Here is a 20,728-nt window from a genome sequence, read left to right as displayed (position 1 = left end):
CTTGCCTTCACCTCCAACTCTCGCTCCATCTCTCTCATGCCATGGTCTCCGGCTCGCATCGCCACCGCCAGTCACATTCCGAGTCTAAGTCCCCGCCAACTCTCCAATATTGTCGCATCAGGTTGTCTCTGCACCAAGTATGGCACATGCCTAGTTCATCCTTGTCGGGTCGAGCTCCTCCACCAATTCGACGTCCTTCGAGCCCCCAAGTTATCACCTCCGCCAAGCTCCCTATTAAGTCCTGAGTTGGTTGTCGCCCCGGTACCGGCATCCATTGTCCACTAACCACAATGTGCGTCCACTCATCATCACCCGAATCCATCCTCCACATGGCACCCCGACTACTCCAGTGGCTATAGTTTGGCTTCCGGAGGATCTTTTCGTCACGGAGAAGTTTGTGTAAAGACAAACTGATGGCTTGATTACTCATCAACATCCCACTACTTCACGAGCTTGCACGTAGGTTGTCGGCGGGCCGGGCTATGTACTTTATCATTCGGGATGCCATATTTTTTGTGCATCGTATCAACCTCGTCCTATGTGCGCAGGACCTACGTGTATTCCTCGGCGGGTGACGGGAGGATGATGTCGGTGGCGTTATCGTCCAGGTCGGAGGACAAGAACAAAGAGTAGGACGAGATTGAGCAAGAAGAGGAGGAGGATGAGGAACAACTAGAGGGCATCGCGCACGAAAGCACTGGTCTCTCGTCTTTGTCTCTTGTTGTACAAGAAAGATGATAGACTGCGAACAGAACTTCAATGACTTAACTGTGCCTGCGTGCAATGGGTGATGACTCAGACGATGCAGGTGGTGTCATCGTCAAGGTTGGAGTTGTTGACCTTGTAGTCCGGGTTGGAGGACCAGGACCAAGAGGAGGACAGAGGAGTAGGACAAGCACGAGCAAGAAGAGAAGGAAGAAGAAGGCATTGCACACGAAGATGCTGGTCTCTCGTCTTCCGTCTCTTGTTGTATAACAAAGATAGACTGCAGTGAGCTTCAGTGACTTAAATGTGTCTGCGTGCATTTAGGTCATTGAAGTTGTGTTGTCGTCGAAGTTGTGTCAGTAGACTACTCCAATGGGGGAAGACTCTGGTTTTGCGGATGGGTTTGTGTAAAGGCAGTTTGATGGCTTGGCTACCGGTCGTCACAGTGAAGATGATTTATGGCAGCAAGTGCGGGGGCACACGAGTCCCTAGTGCCACCTTTTTATTTTGGCTCCCGATTTTTAAAGTTCTATATATTTTACATGAAATATCCAAATTAAGTTCTTTTTCATATTCATGTTTCTCGTGATCACCGTTTTCAAATATCCAAATTAAGTTCTTTTGTAGGAATGTATTTTGATGAGTTTCAAAAAACATGTTAAGTTTCAATGTTGATACTTAGTATGAACGACCAATAAAAATCAATTATTTTTTGTCTACAATGATAGAAAAAATGCTTAAAATTATATCTCTGGAACTTGTTGAAACTTTACCGTTTTAGATGCAAAAAATCTAAGTTTCACCCTTGTAACTTAAAACTTTTGAAGGAATTTCCTTTTTGACAGTCTCCTCATACGGGATTCAACTACTCTGTGAATTGTGAGGCAAATCGAATGGACTTAAAGACTTGCTGGTGCGTGCCCCGGGCTCACACGACACTGCGAATTTCCGGTAGACACAGGCGGAAAAGATACACTCCTGAGCTTTACTCTCTCTAGTACTAGTACTCCAGTTCCAGCGGCGTGGTCTGAAGAGTCGAGTCACAGTCCAGCTCTCTCCACCCACGATTGATTCCTCTACTACTGCAAAAGATATTCTGCGGGTAGAGCTCCTGCCACTACTCCCTACACCCAACGTAAGGCCTTATTTGATTCATAGGATAGGAATTTTAAAAAAATAGAAAAATCATAAAAAATGAGATGACATGCATGTCAATTCCTATAAAAAAAGGAGATGTCATTTGATGAATAGGATATGATTTTTTCCATTAAGTCTATCTTCAAAATGTGAAGGATTGATTCCTATCCTACATAAGAATAGGAATACATTCCTACAAACCAAAGGGTTTCAAAGGAATTTTTCCTTTGCAAATCCTATCTTATAGAATTCCTACAAAAATCCTACAAACCAAAAGAGGCCTAAACTTTTTCCTGGTTTTCTTAAGCTACCCTTCACCCATTATCTATTTTATTTATTTACACTTCGCATTGACAATCTACACTCTATACTCTATAGCAAATTACGGCTTTGCGATTTTGCATGCCAGAGGAGAGAAAGCTGGTTTGCATCCAGACTCCAGAGGAGAACTGTGCATGCGAGGCGGCAAGTATATCTGGCCATGGGCCGGGCCGGGCCGGGCTTGGGTCGGGCCTAACAAAGCCCACGGCAGAATACTGAGGCCCAGGCCCTCCCATGCCCTACCATCGGGCCTACTTATCAAGCCCAAGCCCGGCCCATCTGGTAAAAAGCCCTGAAAAGCCCTTAGGGTTTAGGGCCGTGGGCCGGGCCTCTTCCTTAAAATGCCAATATGCCAAGCCCAAGCCCATCCAGGCCCTGCTGGTGGGCTCAAAACTCAGGCCCAAGCCCAGCCCACGGGCAAGCCCATTAGGCCTAGGCCCTGGATTCTAGGGCCGGGCCTGGGTGGGCCGAGCAGTGCAACCAAGGCATGCATGTTTCTTCTTCCTTTTTTGGAGGGAACGCCATTATGAACCAAGGCAAACAGGGCATGCATGCTAATTACGGGGAGTGGCTCACATCGGTGGCAAAGCTGATCGGAGATGCATGGCAAAAGGCAAAATATGGAAGGGCATGTAGGACAACCGGGTCCTCCACTCCTGCCAGGAGTAGCATCCTGAGTTATATTGTGCACAGGTCATAAATTTGAAGACGACGCTGCTCTTTGGTACAACTTCAAAGTGGTACTACCCCGGCAGATCTTAGACATGGGTTGGTCTTGGCTAGATGGAAAAAAGGACACGATGTTTACCCATTTTTGAGCCTTTTCGAAGAGGAATACCCTACTTCTGCTTTTTTTATATTTTGTGAATGAAGTACACAGTAGAGTTGATCTACCTCGAGATTGTATGAATCAGTCTAAAAGTCCCGCCTTTACGGATGAAACCCTTCGACTTATATAGGGGCCGGGTTACCTAGGATTACACATGATCAGTTGCGTCTAAAGATAAACATGTCAAATATTTAAATATGCCTTGAAATATGTGCCAAGTCTTCGAAGGATCCTGTCTTTAATACGCCAAGGGCCATGTCAAACATTGTCCATTCTTCGGTTATCAGTGGGTCCTTGGCCTGGCCCATGAGTGGTAGGCCGACGAGGTGAGTACCCCCTAATTCAGGACACCGTCACTGGGTTCATAAAACTTGAGACCCATGTGAAAAAAAAAATCATTGGCCAATCAAAATGTGTGTTGAAAAGTCTCCGGTCAACCTTGTATATTTTCTAAGAAGCCCCTCGATATTCTTCTTTTGTCTTAACTTGCTGACTGTGAAGGCCGAGATATACACAAACCTTGCCAGATGGGCTGACCATGCACACTAAGTACTGACACGAGCAAGGCCTTGCTCTATTTTTCTTCGTAAACGAGCTACGACTAGCTCGCTCGCTATTCGCTACTCGTTGTGCTCTTGTTAGGCGTGCCCTGCCAACGCGTGGCCCAGGCATGGCCCTAGCCGGGCCATGTGCCAGGCACGACCCGATAAGCCACGTGTCGGGCCGGCCCATGACATGTCGGCACGCCTAAACAACCCAGTTGGCTAGGTTTGGATGTACACCTTGATGTTGGACACACGACTCCTGCTAAGTGTGTTGTGCCCGCACGTGCCGAACTAGGCAACCCAAGCGCGACCCTAGCCGGCCCACGTGCCAGGCATGGCCCGATAAGCCACGTGACAGGCCAGGCACGTGGGCTGACATGACGGCACTCCTAAAAACGCCCAGTTGAGCAAGGTTAGACGTACACCTTGATGTTGGACACACAGCGAGCAACTGTAGCAGATGTGTTTGTCGCCTTGTCCTAGGATACACGCTCCCCTGCTCCTGCCTGACACGAGCAAGGACTTGTTCTTTTTTTCGTAAACGCGCAACGACTAGCTCGCTCGCTAATTCGCTACTCGTTGCGTTCTTGTTAGGCGTTCCTTGCTAACGCGTGGCCCAGGCACGGCCCTAGCCGGGGCACGTGCCAGGCACGACCCGATAAGCCACGTGCCAGGCCGACCCATGACAGGCCAGGCATGCGGGCTGACATGTCGACACGCCTAAACAGGCCAGTTGGCTAGGTTTGGTTGTACACCACGATGTTGGACACACAACTCATGTTAGGTGTGGCATGCAAGCACGTGGCGACCCAGTTGACCAAGTTTAGACATACACCTCGATGTTGGACGACACACAGCGAGCAACTGTAGCAGCCAGCAAACCCTGTTTGACACTGAAGGCGCCCGTTAAGACTAGCCACAGTGGGAGTAACTTCAGCAGTAACATCGAGTCCAACTCGGCAAATTTGCTTACGTGACAATGAGTTAATGAGGAGAGAGGTAGTTGTAGTAACTTAGCTAGTTACTGTAACATCACATGTCCCAATGCGATATGAGTCTATAACCTAATAAATGAAGCTTTGCATGTTACTACCTCTATGTTATTACCCATTGTGGAGGTAGTAACATAGAGTAGTAACATATGCATGTTACTACTCTATGTTACTATCCATTCTATGTTACTATCCATTGTGGCTAGTCTAAAGATGTTTTTGCCATTTCGGGCACGCCCCCGCTCCAAACTGGGCCAGTTCATTGACCTTTTTTCTTTTTCCTCTCAAACAGGGCTGCAAACGAGTCGAGTTTGAGCGAGTTGGTCTAGGCTCAGCTCAACTCATAGTAAAATTCGAGCGGGCTCAAAATATGTGAAGCTGAAGGCCGAGCTACATAAAGTGGCTCGTGCTCAGCTTGTAACGATCTCGAGCTAGTTTTGAGCTAAATAAGGTGATTTTAAAATTATGTTAAGGCAAATAACAAAATATTGAACACATAGTTGGCCACGTCTCATATTGAGGCTAAATTTTCTCCACGCTTAATTTTCATGTTTGCTAGTCGGTAAAATGGAGAAAAATCAGACATAACATATACTAGTTCTTCGTAATAGACATGAAGATTATTAAGTATATTTATATGATATCGAGCTATCGAACTAAAATCAAGCGAGCCAATGCTGGCTCAAGACCAACTCATTTCTTTATTGAGCAACATAAAGTGCTCATACTCAGCTCATTTCTTTTCGAATCAATCTCGAGTCGAGCTAAAATACGAGTCGATCTCAAGCAACTCACGAGCCTCGAGCTTTTCTTCCAGCCCAACTCTCAAAGTCCAAAGAATGGTGCGACAGAAGAATTCAAACTTGAGACCTCTCGATTAACAGAGAACCGCATAGCCACTAGGACATCTACACACGCATGTGCTTTCTAACTTCCTTTTTTCTTTTTATTCTTCTTCAGTTTGCAGAGACCTTTTTTTCTTTCATTCTTTTTTCCTTGTTACCTTTTCTTTTTCTTTATTTTTTTGTTTCTTTAATTGTGCAAACTTTATTCTATTTCATGATTTTTTTCTCAAAATCAATGAACTTTTTTCAAATTCGCTAACGTTTTCTTCAAAATCGATGAACATTTTTCATGTTCACGAACTCTTTTCTTACAAAATGATGAACTTTTTTTCAAAATCAATAAACTCATTCTCAAAATGGATGAACTTTTTTTCAAAGTCGATGAACTATTTTCAAAATTGATGAACTTTTTCCAAATTTGATGATTTTTTTCCAAATATCGATGAACTATTTTTTAAAATTGATAAGTTTTTTCAAATATCGATGAACTATTTTTTAAAATTGATGTTTTTTTTCAAAACTGATGAACTTGTTTGAGTTCAATAAAATTTTCAGATTTGATGAACCTTTTTTAAAAATCAATGAACTTTTTTCAAATTCATGAACTTTACCAAATTTGATGATTTTTTTTCAAAATTGATGAACATTTTCCAAATTAGTGAACATTTCTCAAATTCATGAATTTTTTTCAATTTGTAAGAACCTTTTCAAATTTATAAACTTTCTTCAAGTTCACGGTTTTTTGTTGTGAATTCTTTTTTCATTTTTTTATTTATAACATAAAATAATACACATAACAAACAGGGTATATATTACTCCTACATGTTATTGTTGTGATCCAAGAAAATGCTAATGATGTACCAAAAGAACTGTCAAATAGAGTATTTTCCTCATAGTTGACAAAAAAGAGGCTTCGGCCTAGTATTTATTGCCTAAGTTTTCAAGTAAGCCGATAGGGAACGAATCCTGTTTCTACAAGAATTATTTGTGTTTTTTGCGGTATGAGCAGAACAACCTTTTATACTAGGCCAGCCCGCTATGCCTGCACTGGGGGTGAGGGGGAGCATGATTTGGGGCCAGGCGCCACGTAGGTCGGGGAATTCGAGGTCCCGTGCCCTAGGTACACAAAGAGTAATCCCATTCCTTGGTAACCAAACAAGTCCAATTGTTGTACATTTAAAAAACACAAGTCCAGTTGTTTGCCAGCCCTAAGAAGGGAGAGAATTGTTTCTACGCGCGCGCGCGCGCGCACACACACACAGAGAGAGAGAGTTGATATGCCTAATTGGGTTTCCGAGACAATGGAGGAGTGTTTGCTGATGGAAAACTACACTAGACTCCACAATCTACACCTCTCGATACAATAGGGGACATGCCACGTGTGGGCCGGATGATAATACCAGAATATCGACTGCTCGAGATACCATATGATGGAGCCACAGACAACCATCTGATCCTTCCACGTGAGCCGACGAGTCTTTGCAACAAGCTGATGACCCACAAGTATAGGGGATCAATTGTAACTCTTTTCGATAAGTAAGAGTGTCGAACTCAACGAGGAGCAGAAGAAAATGACAAGTAGTTTTCAGTAAGGTAATGTCTGCAAGTGCTGAAATTGTAAGTAGTGGAGTAGTTTGATAGCAAGATAATTTGTAACGAGAAAGTAACGATAGTAGTGACAAAAGTGTAGCAAGGTAGCCCAATCCTTTTGAGGCAAAGGACAGACCAAAACGGTCTCTTATGATAAGCAAGGCTCTCTTGAAGGTACATGGAAATTTCATCTAGTCACTTTCATCATGTTGGTTTAATTCATGTTCGCTACTTTGATAATTTGATATGTGGGTGGACCGGTGCTTACGTGTTGTTCTTACTTGAACAAACCTCCTACTTATGATTAACCCTCCCGCAATCATCCGCAACTACGAGAAAAGTATTAATAATAAATTCTAACCATAACATTAAACTTTTGGATCCAATCGGTCTCTTACGAAATAGCGCATAAACTGGGGTTTAAGTTTCTGTCACTCTCGCAACCCATCATCTAATTGCTACTCCACAATGCATTACCTTAGGCCCAAATATGGTGAAGTGTCATGCCGTCGACGTTCACATGACACCACTAAGGGAATCACAACATACATATTATCAAAATATCGAACACATATCAAATTCACATGATTACTTGCAAGATTTCTCCCGTGACCTCAAGAACAAAAGTAACTACTCACAAATAATAATAATAATGCTCATGATCAGAGGAGTATTAAATAGCATAATGGATCTGAACATATAATCTTCCATCAAATAAACTATACAGTAATCAACTACAAGATGTAATCAACACTACTAGTCACCTACAAGCACCAATCTATAGTTCCGGTAACAAGATTGAACACAAGAGATGAACTAGGGTTTGAAATGAGATGGTGCTGTTGAAGATGTTGATGGAGATTGCCCTCCCCAAGATGGAAGAGTTGTTGGTGATGATGATGACTTCCCCCTCCGGGAGAGAAGTTCCCCTGGCGGAATTGCTCCGCTGGAGGGCAAAAGTGCTCCTGCCCAAGTTCCGCCTCGAGACGGCGGCGCTCCGTCCCGAAAGTCCTTCCCTTATTTTTTTAGGTCAAAATGACCTATATACCAGAAGATGGGCACCGGAGGTGGGCCTGGGTGAGCACAACCCACCAGGGCGCGCCTGGGCTCCCTGGCGCGCCCAGGTGGCTTGTACCCACCTGGTGGGCCCCACTGGTAGTTATTTGCTCCAATATTCCTCAAATATTCGATAAAAAATCTCCGTGAAGTTTCAGGTTGTTTGGAGTTGTGCAGAATAGGTAGCCTGGCGTAGCTTTTCCAGGTCCAGATTTCCAGCTGCCGGAATTCTCCCTCTTGGTGTTTACCTTGCATATTATGAGAGAAAAGACATTAGAATTACTCCAAAAAGCATTATTATGGGTAAAAACATTATAAATAATAGTAAGAAAACATGATGCAAAATGGACGTATCAACTCCCCCAAGCTTAGACCTCGCTTGTCCTCAAGCGAAAACCGAAATCGAAAACATGTCCACATGCTTTGAGAGAGAGGTGTCGATAAAAACAAAATACGGACATAGAAGCATCATGTAGATTATTATAACAACAACAAATTTAAACATAAGAATTTTTTCATAGAACTTTTATCTTATACTTCTCATGAATAAGTAACAGTTCATCACACAGTTGAAGTATAAAGCAAAGACTCTAATAAAAATCAACAAACTATGTTCTTAGTCAACTTTGCAACTACAATTCATCATCTTTTCAGGAAGGGTCATGTATCGGAGCCTTTAGGAAAGTCCACATACTCAACCATCATATAGTCTTCTATGATTGCTAACACTCACCGTGTACACATGAGCAAAATGTTTCAACCGGACACACGGAAAGATAGGGGCTTATAGTTTCGCCTCCCAACATATTCACTGTTGGAAATATGCCCTAGAGGCAATAATAAAAGGTTATTATTATATTTCTTTGTTCATGATAATAGTCTATTATTCATGCTATAATTGTATTGTCCGGAAATCGTAATACATGTGTGAATACATAGATCACAACCTGTCCCTAGTAAGCCTCTAGTTGACTAGCTCGTTGATCAACAGATAGTCATGGTTTCCTGACTATGGACATAGGATGTCATTGATAACGGGATCACATCATTAGGAGAATGATGTGATGGACAAGACCCAACTTAAGCATAGCATAAAAGATCGTGTAGTTTCGTTTGCTAGAGCTTTTCCAATGTCAAGTATCTTTTCCTTAGACCATGAGATCGTGCAACTCCCGGATACCGTAGGAGTGCTTTGGGTGTGCCAAACGTCACAACGTAACTGGGTGACTATAAAGGTGCATTACGGGTATCTCCGAAAGTGTCTGTTGGGTTGGCACGGATCGAGACTGGGATTTGTCACTCCGTGTAAACGGAGAGGTATCTCTGGGCCCACTCGGTAATGCATCATCATAATGAGCTCAATGTGACTAAGGCGTTAGTCACGGGATCATGCATTGCGGTACGAGTAAAGAGACTTGCCGGTAACGAGATTGAACAAGGTATTGGGATACCGACGATCGAATCTCGGGCAAGTAACATACCGATTGACAAAGGGAATTGCATACGGATTGATTGAATCCTCGACACCGTGGTTCACCCGATGATATCATCGTGGAACATGTGGGAGCCAACATGGGTATCCAGATCCCGCTGTTGGTTATTGACCGGAGAGGCGTCTCGGTCATGTCTGCATGTCTCCCGAACCCGTAGGGTCTACACACTTAAGGTCCGGTGACGCTAGGGTTGTAGAGATATATGTATGCGGAAACCCGAAAGTTGTTCGGAGTCCCGGATGAGATCCCGGACGTCACGAGAGGTTCCGGAATGGTCCGGAGGTGAAGAATTATATATAGGAAGTCCAGTTTTGGCCACCGGGAAAGTTTCGGGGGTTATCGGTATTGTACCGGGACCACCGGAAGGGTCCCGGGGGTCCACCGGGTGGGGCCACCTGTCCCGGAGGGCCCCGTGGGCTGAAAGTGGAGGGGAACCAGCCCCTAGTGGGCTGGGGCGCCTCCTTGGGCCTCCCCCCATGCGCCTAGGGTTGGGAACCCTAGGGGGGGAGTTCCCCCTTGCCTTGGGGGGCAAGGCAACCCCTTCCCCCCTTGGCCGCCGCCCCCCCTTGGAGATCCCATCTCCTAGGGCTGCGCACCCCCCTTGGGGGCCTATATAAAGGGGGGGAGGGAGGGCAGAAACTACAGCCTTTGGCGCCTCCCTCCTCCCCTGCAACACCTCTCTCTCTCGCGCAGAAGCTCGGCGAAGCCCTGCCGGAGAGCCGCTACATCCACCACCACGCCGTCGTGCTGTTGGATCTCCATCAACCTCTCCTCCCCCCTTGCTGGATCAAGAAAGGAGGAGACGTCGCTGCACCGTACGTGTGTTGAACGCGGAGGTGCCGTACGTTCGGCACTCGGTCATCGGTGATTTGGATCACGGCGAGTACGACTCCGTCATCCACGTTCATTGGAACGCTTCCGCTCGCGATCTACAACGGTATGTAGATGCACCCCCTTCCCCTCGTTGCTAGTAGACTCCATAGATGCATCTTGGTGAGCGTAGGAAAATTTTAAAATTATGCTACGATTCCCAACAGTGGCATCATGAGCCAGGCCTATGCGTAGTTACTATGCACGAGTAGAACACAAAGAAGTTGTGGGCGTTGATGTTGCCAATTCTTCTTGCCGCTACTAGTCGTTTCTTGTTTCGGCGGCATTGTAGGATGAAGCGGCCCGGACCGACCTTACACGTACGCTTACGTGAGACAGGTTCCACCGATTGACATGCACTAGTTGCATAAGGTGGCTAGCGGGTGTCTGTCTCTCCTACTTTAGTCGGAACGGATTCGATGAAAAGGGTCCTTATGAAGGGTAAATAGAAATTGGCAAATCACGTTGTGGTCATACGTAGGTAAGAAAACGTTCTTGGTAGAAACCTACAAACCACGTAAAAAACTTGCAACAACAATTAGAGGACGTCTAACTTGTTTTTGCAGCAAGTGATATATGTGATATGATATGGCCAGAAGATGTGATGAATGATATATGTGATGTATGAGATTGATCATATTCTTGTAATAGGAATCACGACTTGCATGTCGATGAGTATGACAACCGGCAGGAGCCATAGGAGTTGTCTTTATTATTTTGCATGACCTGCGTGTCATTGAATAACGCCATGTAATTTACTTTACTTTGTTGCTAAACGCGTTAGCCATACAAGTAGAAGTAATCGTTGGCGTGACGACTTCATGAAGACACAATGATGGAGATCATGATGATGGAGATCATGGTGTCATGCCGGTGACGAAGATGATCATGGTGCCCCGAAGATGGAGATCAAAGGAGCATGATGATATTGGCCATATCATGTCACTGTTTGATTGCATGTGATGTTTATCATGTTTTTGCATCTTATTTGCTTAGAACGACGGTAGCAAGTAGGATGATCCCTCATAATAATTTCAAGAAAGTGTTCACCCTAACTGTGCACCGTTGTGAAGGTTCGTTGTTTCGAAGCACCACGTGATGATCGGGTGTGATAGATTCTAACGTTCGAATACAACGGGTGTTGACGAGCCTAGCATGTACAGACATGGCCTCGGAACACACGCAATACACTTAGGTTGACTTGACGAGCCTAGCATGTACAGACATGGCCTCGGAACACGGAGGACCGAAAGGTCGAGCATGAGTCGTATAGAAGATACGATCAACATGGAGATGTTCACCGATCTTGACTAGTCCGTCTCACGTGATGATCGGACACGGCCTAGTTGAATTCGGATCATGTTTCACTTAGATGACTAGAGGGATGTCTATCTGAGTGGGAGTTCATTAAATAATTTGATTATATGAACTTAATTATCATGAACTTAGTCTAAAATCTTTACACTATGTATTGTAGATCAAATGGCCCACGTTGTCCTCAATTTCAACGCGTTCCTAGAGAAAACCAAGCTGAAAGATGATGGCAGCAACTATACGGACTGGGTCCGGAACCTGAGGATCATCCTCATAGCAGCCAAGAAAGATTATGTCTTAGAAGCACCGCTAGGTGAAGCACCAATCCCTGAGAACCAAGACGTTATGAACGCTTGGCAGCAGCGTGCTGATGATTACTCCCTCGTTCAGTGCGGCATGCTTTACAGCTTAGAACCGGGTCTCCAAAAGCGTTTTGAGAAACATGGAGCATATGAGATGTTCGAGGAGCTGAAACTGGTTTTTCAAGCTCATGCCCGGGTCGAGAGATATGATGTCTCCGACAAGTTCTTCAGCTGTAAAATGGAGGAGAACAGTTCTGTTAGTGAGCACATACTCAGAATGTCTGGGTTGCACAACCGCTTGTCTCAGCTGGGAGTTAATCTCCCGGATGACGCGGTCATTGACAGAATCCTCCAGTCGCTTCCACCAAGCTACAAGAGCTTTGTGATGAACTACAATATGCAGGGGATGGAAAAGACCATTCCCGAGGTATATTCAATGCTGAAATCAGCTGAGGTAGAGATCAGAAAAGAACATCAAGTGTTGATGGTGAATAAAACCACTAAGTTCAAGAAGGGCAAGGGTAAGAAGAACTTCAAGAAGGACGGCAAGGGAGTTGCCGCGCCCGGTAAGCCAGTTACCGGGAAGAAGTCAAAGAATGGACCCAAGCCCGAGACTGAGTGCTTTTATTGCAAGGGAAGTGGTCACTGGAAGCGGAACTGCCCCAAATATTTAGCGGACAAGAAGAAGGCCGGCAACACCCAAGGTATATGTGATATACAAGTAATTGATGTGTACCTTACCAGTACTCGTAGTAGCTCCTGGGTATTTGATACCGGTGCGGTTGCTCATATTTGTAACTCAAAGCAGGAACTACGGAATAAACGGAGACTGGCAAAGGACGAGGTGACGATGCGCGTCGGGAATGGTTCCAAGGTCGATGTGATCGCCGTCGGCACGCTACCTCTGCATCTACCTACGGGATTAGTTTTAAACCTCAATAATTGTTATTTAGTGCCAGCTTTGAGCATGAACATTGTATCTGGATCTCGTTTAATTCGAGATGGCTACTCATTTAAATCTGAGAATAATGGTTGTTCTATTTATTTGAGAGATATGTTTTATGGTCATGCCCCGCTGGTCAATGGTTTATTTTTGATGAATCTCGAACGTGATGTTACACATGTTCATAGTGTGAATACCAAAAGATGTAAAGTTGATAACGATAGTCCCACATACTTGTGGCACTGCCGCCTTGGTCACATTGGTGTCAAGCGCATGAAGAAGCTCCATGCAGATGGACTTTTGGAGTCTCTTGATTACGAATCATTTGACACGTGCGAACCATGCCTCATGGGTAAGATGACCAAGACTCCGTTCTCCGGAACAATGGAGCGAGCAACCAACTTATTGGAAATCATACATACCGATGTGTGCGGTCCGATGAGTGTTGAGGCTCGCGGAGGATATCGTTATGTTCTCACTCTCACTGATGACTTAAGTAGATATGGGTATGTCTACCTAATGAAACACAAGTCTGAAACCTTTGAAAAGTTCAAGGAATTTCAGAGTGAGGTTGAGAATCAACGTGACAGGAAAAATAAAATTCTTACGATCAGATCGTGGAGGAGAATATTTAAGTCACGAATTTGGTACACACTTAAGGAAATGTGGAATAGTTTCACAACTCACGCCGCCTGGAACACCTCAGAGAAATGGTGTGTCCGAACGTCGTAATCGCACTCTATTGGATATGGTGCGATCTATGATGTCTCTTACCGATTTACCGCTCTCATTTTGGGGTTATGCTTTAGAGACTGCCGCATTCACTTTAAATAGGGCACCGTCTAAATCCGTTGAGACGACACCGTATGAATTATGGTTTGGGAAGAAACCTAAGCTGTCGTTTCTAAAAGTTTGGGGATGCGATGCTTATGTCAAGAAACTTCAACCTGAAAAGCTCGAACCCAAATCGGAAAAATGCGTCTTCATAGGATACCCTAAGGAAACTATTGGGTATACCTTCTACCTCAGATCCGAAGGCAAGATCTTCGTTGCCAAGAACGGGTCCTTTCTAGAGAAGGAGTTTCTCTCGAAAGAATTGAGTGGGAGGAAAGTGGAACTTGATGAGGTGATAGTCACCCCTTCCGAACCGGAAAGTAGCGCAGCGCGGGAAAATGTTCCTGTGGTGCCTACACCGACTGGGGAGGAAGTTAATGATGATGATCATGAAGCTTCAGATCAAGTTACTGAACTTCGTAGGTCCACAAGGACACGTTCCGCACCAGAGTGGTACGGCAACCCTGTCCTGGAAATCATGTTGTTAGACAACGGTGAACCTTCGAACTATGAAGAAGCGATGGCGGGCCCGGATTCCGACAAATGGCTAGAAGCCATGAAATCCGAGATAGAATCCATGTATGAAAACAAAGTATGGACTTTGACTGACTTGCCCGATGAGCGGCGAGCCATAGAAAACAAATGGATCTTTAAGAAGAAGACGGACGCAGATGGTAATGTGACCATCTACAAAGCTCGACTTGTCGCTAAGGGTTATCGACAAGTTCAAGGGGTTGACTACGATGAGACTTTCTCACCCGTAGCGAAGCTGAAGTCCGTCCGAATCATGTTAGCAATTGCCGCATACTATGATTATGAGATATGGCAGATGGACGTCAAAACGGCATTCCTTAACGGCTTCCTTAAGGAAGAGTTGTATATGATGCAGCCGGAAGGTTTTGTCGATCCTAAGAATGCTAACAAAGTATGCAAGCTCCAACGCTCAATCTATGGGCTGGTGCAAGCATCTCGGAGTTGGAACATTCGCTTTGATGAGATGATCAAAGCGTTTGGGTTTACACAGACTTATGGAGAAGCCTGTGTTTACAAGAAAGTGAGTGGGAGCTCTGTAGCATTTCTCATATTATATGTGGATGACATATTATTGATGGGAAATGATATAGAATTCTTGGAAAGTATAAAGGCCTATTTGAATAAGTGTTTTTCAATGAAGGACCTTGGAGAAGCTGCTTATATATTAGGCATCAAGATCTATAGAGATAGATCAAGACGCCTCATTGGTCTTTCACAGAGTACATACCTTGACAAGATATTGAAGAAGTTCAATATGGATCAGTCCAAGAAGGGGTTCTTGCCTGTATTGCAAGGTGTGCAATTGAGCACGGCTCAATGCCCGACCACGGCAGAAGATATAGAAGAGATGAGTGTCATCCCCTATGCCTCGGCCATAGGGTCTATTATGTATGCCATGCTGTGTACCAGACCTGATGTAAACCTTGCCGTAAGTTTGGTAGGAAGGTACCAAAGTAATCCCGGCAAGGAACACTGGACAGCGGTCAAGAATATCCTGAAGTACCTGAAGAGGACTAAGGATATGTTTCTCGTTTATGGAGGTGACGAAGAGCTCGTCGTAAAGGGTTACGTCGACGCTAGCTTCGACACAGATCCGGATGACTCGAAGTCACAGACCGGATACGTGTATATTTTGAATAGAGGAGCAGTAAGCTGGTGCAGTTGCAAGCAAAGCGTCGTGGCGGGATCTACATGTGAAGCGGAATACATGGCAGCCTCGGAGGCAGCACAGGAAGCAGTCTGGATGAAGGAGTTCATTACCGACCTAGGGGTGATTCCCAATGCGTCGGGCCCGATGACTCTCTTCTGTGACAACACTGGAGCTATTGCCCTTGCGAAGGAGCCCAGGTTTCACAGGAAGACCAGGCATATCAAGCGTCGCTTCAACTCCATTCGTGAAAGTGTTCAAAATGGAGACATAGATATTTGTAAAGTACACACGGACCTGAATGTAGCAGATCCGTTGACTAAACCTCTCCCTAGGGCAAAACATGATCAACACCAGGACGCAATGGGTGTTCGATTCATCACAATGTAACTAGATTATTGACTCTAGTGCAAGTGGGAGACTGTTGGAAATATGCCCTAGAGGCAATAATAAATGGTTATTATTATATTTCTTTGTTCATGATAATAGTCTATTATTCATGCTATAATTGTATTGTCCGGAAATCGTAATACATGTGTGAATACATAGACCACAACCTGTCCCTAGTAAGCCTCTAGTTGACTAGCTCGTTGATCAACAGATAGTCATGGTTTCCTGACTATGGACATAGGATGTCATTGATAACGGGATCACATCATTAGGAGAATGATGTGATGGACAAGACCCAACTTAAGCATAGCATAAAAGATCGTGTAGTTTCGTTTGCTAGAGCTTTTCCAATGTCAAGTATCTTTTCCTTAGACCATGAGATCGTGCAACTCCCGGATACCGTAGGAGTGCTTTGGGTGTGCCAAACGTCACAACGTAACTGGGTGACTATAAAGGTGCATTACGGGTATCTCCGAAAGTGTCTGTTGGGTTGGCACGGATCGAGACTGGGATTTGTCACTCCGTGTAACGGAGAGGTATCTCTGGGCCCACTCGGTAATGCATCATCATAATGAGCTCAATGTGACTAAGGCGTTAGTCACGGGATCATGCATTGCGGTACGAGTAAAGAGACTTGCCGGTAACGAGATTGAACAAGGTATTGGGATACCGACGATCGAATCTCGGGCAAGTAACATACCGATTGACAAAGGGAATTGCATACGGATTGATTGAATCCTCGACACCGTGGTTCACCCGATGATATCATCGTGGAACATGTGGGAGCCAACATGGGTATCCAGATCCCGCTGTTGGTTATTGACCGGAGAGGCGTCTCGGTCATGTCTGCATGTCTCCCGAACCCGTAGGGTCTACACACTTAAGGTCCGGTGACGCTAGGGTTGTAGAGATATATGTATGCGGAAACCCGAAAGTTGTTCGGAGTCCCGGATGAGATCCCGGACGTCACGAGAGGTTCCGGAATGGTCCGGAGGTGAAGAATTATATATAGGAAGTCCAGTTTTGGCCACCGGGAAAGTTTCGGGGGTTATCGGTATTGTACCGGGACCACCGGAAGGGTCCCGAGGGTCCACCGGGTGGGGCCACCTGTCTCGGAGGGCCCCGTGGGCTGAAAGTGGAGGGGAACCAGCCCCTAGTGGGCTGGGGCGCCTCCTTGGGCCTCCCCCCCATGCGCCTAGGGTTGGGAACCCTAGGGGGGGAGTTCCCCCTTGCCTTGGGGGGCAAGGCAACCCCTTCCCTCCTTGGCCGCCGCCCCCCCCCCCCTTGGAGATCCCATCTCCTAGGGCTGCGCACCCCCCTTGGGGGCCTATATAAAGTGGGGGGAGGGAGGGCAGAAAACTACAGCCTTTGGCGCCTCCCTCCTCCCCTGCAACACCTCTCTCTCTCGCGCAGAAGCTCGGCAAAGCCCTGCCGGAGAGCCGCTACATCCACCACCACGCCGTCGTGCTGTTGGATCTCCATCAACCTCTCCTTCCCCCTTGCTGGATCAAGAAAGGAGGAGACGTCGCTGCACCGTACGTGTGTTGAACGCGGAGGTGCCGTACGTTCGGCACTCGGTCATCGGTGATTTGGATCACGGCGAGTACGACTCCGTCATCCACGTTCATTGGAACGCTTCCGCTCGCGATCTACAACGGTATGTAGATGCACTCCCTTCCCCTCGTTGCTAGTAGACTCCATAGATGCATCTTGGTGAGCGTAGGAAAATTTTAAAATTATGCTACGATTCCCAACATTCACCTCAAGGGTGGTGTCAAAAATAATAACTCATGCTACCTATATTCAACTGGACATATGTGCCTAGATCTTTCCTCACCACATGATGCTTGCCAAAGGAGAAAAATAAAAAGGAATAGAAGGAAAACTTTGACTCTTTGCTTAAAAGTAAATACATAAAAGTAAAAGATAGGCTCTTCGCAGAGGGAAGCAGAGGTTGCCATGCGCTTATTTGTTTGTATGCTCAACCCGGCCTTAGTGCAAAAGAACGTCATGTTGCATTGCCCCTTGTGATAGCGACTTTTATTATGCAGTCTGTCACTTTTATTCTTCACCATCACAAGTTTGTGCAACGATCAATTTTCTCTTACACTAAATGATCTCACACATTTAGAAGCAATTTTTATTGCCTTTTTGCACCGATGACAACTTACTTGAGGGATTTTTGCTCAATCCCTAGGTAGGTATGGTGGACACTTGAAAGTAAAATTTGGGTTTAAGGGTTTTTGGATGCACAAGTAGTATCTCTACTTGGTGCAGAATTTTTGGCTAGCAAAGATAGGGGGCAAGCATCACATGTTAAAGGATCTATGACAATATGACTTCTATGTGAATATAAACAAACATAAACCATTAAGTTGTCTTCCTTGTCCAACGTAAACAATTTTGGCATCTACTCCCTCCGTTCCTAAATATAAGTCTTTGTAGAGATTTCCCTATGAACCACATACGGATGTATATAGATGCATTTTAAGTGTATATTCATTCATTTTGCTCCGTATGTAGTCCACCTAGTGAAATCTCTACAAAGACTTATATTTAGGAACGGAGGGAGTAATATTTTGATGAGGGCTCACAATCACAAAAGATTTCTAGGATAGTATATTTATATGTGAATCTTCTCTTCCCTTATTAATTCTTTCATGAGTTGCATCATTGACTAATGCTATGTTTGTCAATCTCTAATAAATTTTTCTACTTATACTTTTCCTTTTGTGGTGCTATCACCTACCATAGGATTAGTATATGATCTTATTGATTTATTTCCTTTCTTTTATTTATTTTCTTTCTCTTTTTTCTTTCTTTTTTCCTTTCTTTATTTGCAGCATGAAAGTAAAGAAACAAAAACTCAAACTAAAATTTATTATATAACTTGCACACGATTACAAGGATATATCACTAAGCAAACTCTCAAAGAAGAAAGGATCAAACTAAACTTTTATTCATCTAAAGAAAAAGATCGAACTAAAATAAGTAAAAGCAAAAAGATAGTGGGACGATACGATACCGGGGCACCTCCACCAAGCTTGGTGGAAGCGAAGGGGAGTGCCCATACCCGATACTCAATTCTCCTTTGGTCGTGAAGAAGATGATGTTGGTGATGAAGCGATCCCGTCCTTAAGGATCAAGAGATTCTCCAACCGACGGATGACACTCCGGAGATGGATGATGTGCTCTTGATGCAGAATATTTTCGCGATGAGATACTTATTTTGTATGCGAACTATTTCAATGACGCGGAAAGCTTCAATCTCAGCAGGAGTAAGGTGAGTAAGGTAGGTCTTAAGGATATCTTCTTCCTCCTCCTCGGGCAGCGATGCTTGTGCTGCCACCGGGGATGGATCTACGGTAGCTTCCTCGCTCTTGTCTCCCTTGACGGCGTCCGCAGGCTCCTCCCTCTTCATCTCGATCTTCATCAACCAAGCATCTTCTTCCATGTTGTTGGAGGAGCAGGACATGATGTCTGGCTTGATAAATCTGACCGGAAATAGCAAGAAAAGAGAACAGAGGATTTCTCCGTGATACGGTGATTAACAGGTTCGGGAATTATATATAGATTTTTTATCTTAGGGGAGAAGCATACGGAAGAAAAACGGAGTCCAGAAGGTGTCCCAGGTGGGCACAACCCACCTGGGCGCGCCCTGGTGTCTTGTGCCCACTAGGGTACGCTTCCTGGAAGTTTCTTTATTTCCTAAATTTTTAAATATCCCAAAACTGATAAAAAAATATTTTTGCAGATTTTTCGGAGTCCGTTTACTTACCGTATCACGTACCTCCTTATTTTCGTGATTCTGGGGTGTTCCGGAAGGACTCTTTTATGTGGTCTTCCGGTGTCAAAGTTTGGATAATATTACTTTCAACATTAATGGGCGTACCTGAGATATAATGTTTTATTCGTTGCCCATTGACAACCTTCGGGTTAGTACCTTCAGAATTATTTATTTTGATGGCTCCAGGCCGATAAACCTCCTCGGTAACATAGGGGCCTTCCCATTTTGGGAGGAGTTTTCCTGCAAACAATCTAAAATGATAGTTGTACAAAAGAACATATTCTCCGACTTTAAACTCACGCTTTTGGATTCTTTTGTCATGCCATCTTTTAACTTTCTCTTTGAATAATTTTGCATTTTCATAAGCATGGGTTCTCCATTCATCTAATGAGCTAATATCAAATAACCTCTTTTCACCAGCAAGCTTGAAATCATAGTTGAGCTCTTTGATGGCCCAAAACGCTTTATGTTCTAACTCAAGAGGCAAATGACAAGCTTTTGCATAAACCATTTTATAAGGAGACATACCCATTGGATTTTTATATGCTGTTCTATAAGCCCAAAGTGCATCATCTAATTTCTTAGACCAATTCTTCCTGGACCTATTGACAGTCTTTTGCAAAATTAATTTTATTTCTCTATTGCTAAGTTCAATTTGACCACTAGACTCAGGATGATAAGGTGATGCAATTCTATGGTTAACATCATACATGGCAAGCATTTTACGGAAAGCACCATGAATAAAGTGTGAGCCACCATCAATCATTAAATATCTAGGGACTCCAAACCTTGGGAAAATAACTTCCTTAAGCATTTTAATAGAGGTGTTGTGATCAGCACTACTGGTTGGAATAGCTTCTACCCATTTAATAACATAATCAACAACAACCAAAATATGTGTATACCCATTAGAAGAAGGAAAAGGTCCCATGTAATCAAAGCCCCAAACATCAAATGGTTCAACAACATGTGAATAATTCATAGGCATTTCTTGACGCTTACCGATATTACCTATTCTTTGACATTCATCACAAGATGAGACGTACTTACGGGCATCCTTGAAGAGAGTAGGCCAATAAAATCCAGACTGCAAT

The sequence above is a fragment of the Triticum aestivum genome, chromosome 7D, assembly GCF_018294505.1.
Source record: "Triticum aestivum cultivar Chinese Spring chromosome 7D, IWGSC CS RefSeq v2.1, whole genome shotgun sequence".
Taxonomy (NCBI): Eukaryota; Viridiplantae; Streptophyta; class Magnoliopsida; order Poales; family Poaceae; genus Triticum; species Triticum aestivum.
This window is presented reverse-complemented; position numbering follows the sequence as displayed.